At 44.5% G+C, this 8,982-nt stretch overlaps 1 non-coding gene across 1 annotated transcript; it reads left to right on the forward strand.

Moving 5' to 3' along the window:
- The first annotated feature begins 8,853 nt into the window (after nt 1–8,853).
- On the forward strand, nt 8,854–8,982 carry LOC139176563 (small nucleolar RNA SNORA19). The gene has a single exon (XR_011561025.1). It is a non-coding gene; the product is annotated as a small nucleolar RNA SNORA19 (small nucleolar RNA).

An 8,982-nucleotide genomic window follows, 5' to 3' on the forward strand; every position in this document is an offset into this window, starting at 1 on the left:
TGTATGGATGTGAGAGTTGGACTGTGAAGAAAGCTGAGTGCCGAAGAATTGATGCTTTTGAACTGTGGTGTTGGAGAAGACTCTTGAGAGTCCCTTGTACTGCAAGGATATCCAACCAGTCCATTCTGAAGGAGATCAGCCTTGTGATTCCTTTGGAAGGAATGATGCTAAAGCTGAAACTCCAGTACTTTGGCCACCTGATTGGAAGAGCTGACTCATTTGAAAAGACCCTGATGCTGAGACAGATTTTAGGCAGGAGGAGAAGGAGATGACACAGGATGAGATGTTTTGATGGTCTCACTGACTCAATAGACAGGAGTTTGAGTAAACAGTTAGGACTTGACATGGAACAACAGACTGGTTCCAAATAGGAAAAGGAGTTCATCAAGGCTGTATATTGTCACCCTGCTTATTTAACTTATATGCAGAGTACATCATGAGAAACGCTGGGCTGGAAGAAGCACAAGGTAGAATCAAGATTGCCGGGAGAAATATCAATAACCTCAGATATGCAGATGACACCACCCTTATGGCAGAAAGTGAAGAGGAACTACAAAGCCTCTTGATGAAAGTGAAAGAGGAGAGTGAAAAAGTTGGCTTAAAGCTCAACATTCAGAAAACAAAGATCATGGCATCCGGTCCCATCACTTCATGGGAAATAGATGGGGAAACAGTGGAAACAGTGTCAGACTTTATTCTTCTGGGCTCCAACATCACTGCAGATGGTGACTGCAGCCATGAAATTAAAAGACGCTTACTCCTTGGAAGGAAAGTTATGACCAACCTAGATAGCATATTCAAAAGCAAAGACATTACTTTGCCAACAAAGTTTCGTCTAGTCAAGGCTATGGTTTTCCCTGTGGTCATGTATGGATGTGAGAGTGGACTGTGAAGAAGGCTGAGCGCCGAAGAATTGATGCTTTTGAACTGTGGTGTTGGAGAAGACTCTTGAGAGTCCCTTGGACTGCAAGGAAATCCAACCAGTCCATTCTGAAGGAGATCAGCCCTGGGATTTCTTTGGAAGGAATGATGCTAAAGCTGAAACTCCAATACTTTGGCCACCTCATGCGAAGGGTTGAGTCATTGGAAAATACTCTGATGCTGGGAGGGATTGGGGGCAGAAGGAGAAGGGGACGACAGAGGATGAGATGGCTGGATGGCATCACTGACTAGATGGACGTGAGTCTGAGTGAACTCCGGGAGTTGATGATGGACAGGGAGGCCTGGCGTGCTGCGATTCATGGGGTAGAAAAGAGTCGGACACGACTGAGCGACTGATCTGAATCTGAATCTGAATCTGAGTAAACTCCAGGAGTTTGTGGTGGACAGGGAGTCCTGGCCTGCTGCAGTCCATGGGGTGGCAAAGAGTCAGACACAACTGAGCAACTGAACTGAACTGATGCCTTCCTAATTGCTTTTGCTTCTATCGTTTAGGTTGCAAGTTCCCAGAGACTTTTATTCTGTTTCTCTCCTTTTTATGTACTTGATATATCCTTTATCTTTGAAGATATACAGTAATATTTTCTGATCATCTTTCTCTGGTAATTAATCCTAAAAGGGACTCTGTACAGGTTCATTCCTTTACTAAAACACCCTGGGAAAGTTTCGACTATTATGTCTTTATTTACTGTTTTCTTATTTGTTAAACTTTCCTAATTCCTATCTTCTATAGAGTTAAACTTATTTAACTCTAATAAGTTTATTTAACTTATTAGAGTTATTTAACTCTAAGTTAAAGTTTATTTAACAAATAAACTTTTCTTATTTGTTAAACTTTCCTAATTCCTATCTTCCTATCTTCTTCCTATACAGCTAATCCTATTTTGTGTGTGTGTGTATGTGTTGTACTTATTTATTTAATCGTTCTATTTTTTGGTTTAATTTTCCAACTTATCCTGTATCTCACACTTCTGTCATCCAGAGTCAATTCTAGTATTTTTTTCATTTCTAAGAACATTCCATTTTTTATATCTATTATGAAACTATAGTCTCCACCTCCGCACAAGGTAGAGACTATATTATTCATTTATTTATTATAATCATTTATAATTATTATTATTAAGCCTTAAATTTTCTTTTATTTTTTTTTCTAGTCATATTTTCCCTGTTTCCTGATCCCTGGCTTGGGGGCATGTTAGTTTCATTAATGTTTTTTCCTGAACTTTTACAGCTTTATTTATTTCTGCTGCAAACCTTGTATTAATGTTTGGATGGGACTTCGCTGGTGGCCCAGTGTTTAAGCCCGGCACCACAACTAAAGAGTCCACGCACCACAGTGAAAGAGCCCCCATGCTAAAACTAGGACCTGACACAGCCAAATAAATAAATATTTTTAACATTATTTTTAAAAATAAGTTCGGGTTACTTTAGGAGAGAGTAGGACACAGGATCCTTTGAATAAGGTTGAAATATGTCATTGCCCAGCTGAGGAAAGGTCCAAGCAATGAGAGTCATAGGAGGAGAAAGTTCATTGACTGAGAGATGCTTGAAGAAGAGGAAACCAGCAGAATGATTCCAGCAGTAAATTGATGGAACACAGGGGAGACTGGGAGCATCTCCAGATTGGGCAAGAGGAAGAGAGAAGAGCAGACTCACATGCTCTGTGCTTGTAGTTCAGGAAGTCAGGCTTCAAATAGACTTGCAAGACAAACAGGAAAATAATTGGCTCCAGAGAAAGAGGCGGAAATTGGAGAAGTTTCTGGAAGACTGATGAGCTGAATTTATGGTGCTATGTAAACATGAAAGCTTAATGGGAAGAGTTTAGTAAGAGGTCATGATCTCACACTACTGTACAACCAATTAAAAGTTAGAATTGGAGCCTAACTGCTGCTTGTATCTGAGCCGATAAATCAGATAATTAGATCGGTTGCAGAATTTTAATGCAGAGAACAGCCCTGCAGCTCTCAGATCTCATGGGCTCACCCCTCACCCGCCAATAGGAGGGAGCAGTCCACAGGAACAAACAAGGTCCTGGTGGATTGTTTTGTCCATCACAGGGTGCAGAGGATGGGAGATACTGGGTGTGCAATCCAGAAATCCAGGAGTTTAGAGTGTGCAGTGTTTCATTAAAGTGTCTCCTTCACTCCCCAGATGACAAGAGCCCACACCCAGCAATAGGGGTGGCTCAGTCAAGTGACTGCTGTTAGAAGGTGACCCAGCCACCCTCCAAACATCTGCTATTTGATGCTTGACACATGGTTGCACTCATATTCTTCTCCCAAGTAGATATGGTTCTGGGAGGAGAACTCACTGTCCATTAGGAGCTTTCCAATCTGCTGTGTGTTCTGTTTTACTTGTTTTTTGTGACCTCCAAACTGGAACTAACAATAATTGGGCAGAATCTGCTTGGAGACTGATTTGGGTATAGTTTTAGAAGGAAGCTCTCAGATGATAGAGTGGGCAGCCAAGGAGGTGTAAGTGAGAAGATTGCAGATGGGGTTGGAATTATGTAAACTGTTGCAGGAGACCACCTTTAAGACCACCTTCCAGTCCTGAGTTTCTGTGAGGTTAGGTACCATGAGGCAACCTCCGAGTCTTCATCTGCAGGGAGAGACAGCCTCTTCCAAATGGTGAAAAGAATCCTCAGAGGAAAGCCAAGGAGCGAAGTTGTATATTGATCTGCCAGCTCTTACAGGCTTCAGGACCTGACACAGGTCCTCGAACTTTCTCTTAAGAGAAGGGGCTTAAACTTGTTTTATCCCCAACCTTTAAGTCCAACTGACGGTACCTTCAAAACATACCTCGTTTATCCTCTCCATACCTAGTGCCTCAGCCTCTGCTGGACTCTAGTCCTCTCTCAACCAGGATATTACCAGAGTTTTCTAATGAAGTCTCTGGTGTCCTCTGGTATCTCACTCCCAATGTCTCCTCCTCCTGGCCTCCAGAGTGATCTAAAATGCAAGTTGGATCACATCACTCCCCTACTTAAAACTGTTCAGAAGCTCCCTGGCACCTTCATAATAAAGGTCAGCTTCCTTAGTAAGGCGAACCCCAGGCTTCCCAGTCAGCCAGCTGTAGGGACCACATGCAGCTCATTCCAGCCTCCCCAGGACCTAGCTCCGTGCCTGGCACATGAAAGAGCTCCACAAACATTAGTATACGTGATGCATGCTCAGTCATGTCCAACACTTTGGGACCCTATGGACTGCAGCCCACCAGGCTCCTCTGTCCATGGGATTATCCAGGCAAAAATACTGGAGTGAGTTGTCATGCTTTCTCCAGGGAATCTTCCCAACCCAGGGATCGAAATCCGGTCTCCTGTATTGCAGGCAGATTCTTTACCATCTGAGCCACCAGGGAAGCCCATTGTTAGTAGAGTGAATGAATAAACAAATGTCCTGCCAACCCTGTTATTAATCCCCTACATCAGCCCCAACTGACAATGTCTCTAAAGTTCAAGCCTAGCACATCTCTGTATTCTCAAGTGTTCACTATCATCTCCCCCGCCCCAGTCATTCCCCTACTTATCCCTCAATATCCCACCCTGCTTTTTCTAGAGGTTTCAGAACACAGAAGTATCCAGTATGAAGCTTGGCTTTTGAAAGTGCACACTGACTGTATCTGCAAAAAAGCCTCAGGATACCCCCAAGGAGACAAAGGTCACTACACCAATAGGAAGCAATTAAAGCCTACCGGTGCCCTTGTAGTCTCAGAGCCCTAGGTCTTGAGAAACAGTGAGAGGCCAGCTTTTCTTAGTGGGGAGGAATCAGAACCTACTCAAGCCTCACTCTCCCCCTCATACACCCATCAGAAAAGAATATATAAGATGAAAAGGGGGAAAGGGTGGGGAGAGCACATTATAAGCCAAGGTCAGCCCGAGGGGTTGGCTCTGCTCTTAATGAGCAAGGAAAGCCCCACCAGGTAGGCAGCGGGGAGAGGAAGGCAGCATGAAGCTGGTAATTTTCAGCAGGCTGGGAAACCGCTGAATTTGACTCTGGTGAAGGGGAGATGTCAGTTGGACATCCGTTCCCGACACCGCAGCAACTAATTATTTCTCTGTGCTGCGGTCGGTTGGGGTGGAAAAGACCAGAGGCTGGCTGAGTCCTGTCAATAAACTGGAGTTTGACTGGCAAAATAAACCAGTAAATAAATAAACACAACCCATGGCTACCAGAAACAATAACACCCAAGCAGCCTTCCTTGCCTGTAGGAGCAATTGACCTTTGTGCCTGGCGGGGCAGGCGTGGGCAAGACTGAGGGCATCACATCCCCATCTACCCCACCATCATCTGGTGTTCTCGGGCTCTCTCCCCCTCCCTGGCCTCAAGGAGCAATGGCCCCCATTTCTGAGCCTCTTATTCCATGGCTGCTGAAAATTTCATCCTCCGTCAGCCCACATCTTCCTTGTTATCACAATCTGGGGGACTGGAAGGACTAAGAACATTTTTTAAGAGGATTTTCTTATGCAGTGTCTCCTATTGGATTAGATTTCAGCCAAGTTGCAAGTTTCTTTTTATTTCATTTACTTTTATTTATTTTTTGACCTTGCAGTGTACTATGCGGGATCTTAGTTCCCTGACTAGGGATCGAACCCACATCCTCTGCAAGGAAACAAGGATTCTTAACCACTGGACCACAGGGAAGTCCCCAAGTTGCAAGCTTTTTGGGGAAGCTCTTCCTGCATCCTTTCCCTCTTTTGGCCCAATCCTGCCTCTCTCCACAGCTCTAACCTTCCCTTGGGTCTCTGACAAGAGAAATACCTGGCCAACTTATTCACACACCATTAACAATTTAATCTGTGTCACCTGGTTTTCATAGCTTTTTCTCCAACCTGGACAAGAATTATTTCTGTAAACCTGATGCCCGGTGCATAGACAGAGTCCACTAAAAGTCTGAGGGAGAAAGGAAGTGAAAGCGAGACAGATGATGTTAGCAGGAATGATTGAATGTTGGTAACAGTATGTTGCCCCTGCTGAACTCCATGAAAAAAAAAAAAAAAAAACTTCATTCCAAAATACAAATTGGGGCAGGAAAATGAAGACCACACCTGCATGCTTGGAATTTTCCAGTACAGAGAAAGAAGTCAAAGCCCTGAAAAGACAGAAAGGGAGATAGTGCTGCCCAGTCTGAGAAGGAACAGGCAGAAATAACCATGATTGTCACTACTGAGTGCTTGGGCCAAGGGTGGGGGTGATGCTGTGGAGGGGAGTAAAGGTAAATGGGTACAAAGGGCTGCGGCTCTGGACCCCAGAGTCAGCCATCTTGTTGTGGGCCCCAACAAGTGCCATCAACTATCTGAGACTCAGTTTTCTTGTCTGTAAAATGGGTATAGGAGAACCTTCATCAGGGGATGAATGTCAGTAAAACAAATTGAGCTTCTTTCATCCTACAATTGGAAACTTTTCCAAGACACACATTTGACCAGGATGCTTCTGCTGAAATTCCTCCTGTGACTTCTGACAACCCTTAGAAAAAAGACCAAGGTCCTGCAAGAGGCTCGCACAGTCCCACGAGGTCTGTTCTGCCCATCTTTCCAGCCTCCCCTCCCCTCTCATCTTTGCCTAGGCAGCCAGATCTCCTTTCAATGCCTCAACCTTGACTTTCTCCCCCACAGGGTATGCATATTTATGTTCTGGAATATTCTGTCCTTTTATCTTCACTTGAGGAAATGGCAACCCACTCCAGTATCCTTGTTTGGAGGATCCTGGAGGGTTACCATCTATAGTGTTGCAAAGAGTTGGACACGACTGAAGCGACTTAGCATAGCACAGCACAGCTACTTCTACTCAGCACAAATGTTGCTTCTTCTGAAATCATAGAAGATTCCACCTCCCTAACCAGGTGGAATCCCTTTATGATAGAGGAAATTCCTAAACCCACACCATCTCGCCTCCTCCCCGCCCACCACCAACCCAGCCCAAGCACCATCATTTCCCTCGGGGCTCCTGCCGTGCAGCCTCCTGCTGACCACCTCCCACCACCGCTGCCTGCCTATAGTCTGTTTCCATTTGCAGCCAATGTCCTTCCAGCCTCAGGACCTTTGTATATGCTGCTCTCTCTACCTGGAACAATCTTCCTCCAGATTTCTGTGGGAGTCTTTGTCAGCTCTTCTGTTTCACTGCTCAAGAGTCATCCTTTCAGAGGGGCTCCTCAGTACCATCCTGCCTAAAGCCACACTCTAACCTCTTCCTCTGCTTTGTTTTTATTATGGCACTTACACATCATCACACTGAACTTCCATTATATGTTTATTTTTACATTTTATGTTCAGTAGTCTCCTGTTGTTGTTATTCAGTCACTCAGTTGTGTCTGACTCTTTGCAACCCCATGGACTGCAGTGCTCCAGGCTTCCCTGTCCTTCACTGTCTCCCAGAGTTTGCTCAGGTTCATGTCCACGGAGTCGGTGATGCTGTCCCAACCATCTCATCTTCCACTGCCCTATTCTCCTTTTGCCTTCAATCTTTCCCAGCATCAAGGTCTTTTCCAACGAGTCCTCTTTTGTCTTGTCTCCTGTTCAGTTCAGTTCAGTTCAGTTCAGTCACTCAGTCGTGTCCGACTCTTCGAGACCCCATGAATTGCAGCACGCCAGGCCTCCCTGTCCATCACCAACTCCCGGAGTTCACTCACACTCACGTCCATCGAGTCAGTGATGCCATCCAGCCATCTCATCCTCTGTCGTCCCCTTCTCCTCCTGCCCCCAATCCCTCCCAGCGTCAGAGTCTTTTCCAATGAGTCAACTCTTCGCACGAGGTGGCCAAAGTACTGGAGTTTCAGCTTTAGCATCATTCCTTCCAAAGAAATCCCAGGGCTGATCTCCTTCAGAATGGACTAGTTGGATCTCCTTGCAGTCCAAGGGACTCTCAAGAGTCTTCTCCAACACCACAGTTCAAAAGCATCAATACTTCGGCGCTCAGCTTTCTTCACAGTCCAACTCTCACATCTCCTGTACTAGGACATAAAATTTAAGGGGGAAGGATTTTACTGTTTACTGACATATTCTCAGCTCTTAGAACAGTTCCTGACACATAGAAAAGACCTTCACAATACCATGAACTCTTGGTAGTAATCTCACGGTGGCTTTTGACTGCTTTAACGTCTGCCTCTTCTGCTGATTTATAAGGTTCGTTAGGGTGGGGACAGTATCAGTGTTTCCTTGTCATAGTCTCCACAGTCTCAGTAGCCTGCCTGATACATAGTAGGCACTCAATAAACACTTACTGAATAAATGCGTGCATAAGAGGAAGAGTGCAGGGAAATGGAAAATTATAAACACAAACATCAGGTCCTATGATTAGCTTCAGTTGTATCTCCTAATCATACTTGCTAATACTGGGAAGCACTGAGGTGGAGAATTTAAGTCTGTACTGTCTTGGCTGACTTCCCTCTATTGCTTTTCTCAAGGCTTTTTGGAAGGAGGGGCAGGTTCCTGGGAACGTATTCTCTGCCTCTCTGATTTCTCCTATATTTGAAAAAAGTTCAGGCCCACAAACTTAGTTATAAGATTTTCCAACTTGCTTCCACCACATTTTATGCCTTTCTCCAATTCAGTGCTCAGAGTAACTGCACATAAATATCATCTTCTACATCAAGAACACTTGTGAAATCTCCATCTTCCTTGTGGGCAGCCTGCAAGCTCAACTTACAGCAAATACTCTCCCTGTCTTATACCCTCTGTTCTATGGGAGAGGCCGATAAAGCAGCAGAAAAGAGCTGTGGTTGCCTACAGGTTGGTGGTGTGTGATGGCATGAACTCCATTGCCACATATTTGCAGAGACAGAAATAAGTTGCTGTATCTCTGCCACTCAGATGAAACATAGTTATTCCCAACTCAGGAATATAAACTTTATAGCACCCAGCTCTCTCAGAGAATAACTCACATTCCAAGTGAATTCATCAAAATCCAGTTTATTTCAGTGCACATTTCATTGACCTGCTTTCTCTTGTATATGTGAGCAGTGTTAATCTTACATGCTATACAAATAATTGAAGGTTAATTAGTAGTAAAACTAAATAGAAATGCTGCCAGTCTCCTTCAGACAAAT

The sequence above is a fragment of the Bos indicus genome, chromosome 16, assembly GCF_029378745.1.
Source record: "Bos indicus isolate NIAB-ARS_2022 breed Sahiwal x Tharparkar chromosome 16, NIAB-ARS_B.indTharparkar_mat_pri_1.0, whole genome shotgun sequence".
NCBI classification, from domain to species: Eukaryota; Metazoa; Chordata; class Mammalia; order Artiodactyla; family Bovidae; genus Bos; species Bos indicus.